Source organism: Cynara cardunculus (genome assembly GCF_001531365.2).
Source record: "Cynara cardunculus var. scolymus isolate 2C chromosome LG 16, CcrdV1, whole genome shotgun sequence".
Taxonomy (NCBI): domain Eukaryota; kingdom Viridiplantae; phylum Streptophyta; class Magnoliopsida; order Asterales; family Asteraceae; genus Cynara; species Cynara cardunculus.
Window position 1 is genome coordinate 15,721,306 of NC_037543.1, and position 818 is coordinate 15,722,123.

Below are 818 nucleotides of genomic sequence, written 5' to 3' on the forward strand. Positions count from 1 at the left end.
CATGAAAATACATATAATCCAATAAGTCACCATAATTAACTTATGCATCTGCCAACAAAAGATCAAAATCAAAATTATATCGGTACAAGTATCACTACTTTTTTTAAAGTTTATACTTTACATTTGATGAGGCTTGAACTCTGGAGTTGTAAAAATGTTACTGATGCATCTGCCAACAAAAAATCAAAGTCAAAATTAGTTCAAGAATAGAGATTGAGAAAATTTGGTCCAAAGATCTAGGGTTTTGAAGAATTAAGCATAGATGAAGAATTCAAAGTCATCTAATTTTGTAGAGATATAAATAAGCAAATACTAACAAAGAAATAAAGAATTGAAATAAACATTAATTAGAATTGATCATTATCGATATTAGTTAGTTAGAAGCTTTACTAACTCGTCACTACTAGAAAACTGGGCATTTCAGGCAGGATTTCCGGCGGAAAATTTCCGCCAGTATATTTCCGGCGGAAATTAAAAAAGTCAACTTTTGTTGACTTCCGCCGGAAATCCGCCGGAAAAATTAAACCGGTTATATTTCCGGCGGATTTCCGACGGATTTCCGGCAGATTTCTTAATTAAGGGTTAATTAATCTTTAAAAATTAATTAATATTTAAAAAAAATTAAAAAGATTTTTTTCCGGCGGATTTTCGGCGGAAAAATAAAAAAAATTAAATCGGCCGGAAATATTTTAGAAAAAAAAATTAAAAAAATCTTTTAAACTTTTCCGGCAGATTTCCGGCGGAAAAATAAAAAAAATAAATCCGCCGGAAATATTTTAGAAAAAAAAAATTAAAAAAATCTTTTAAATTTTTCCGGC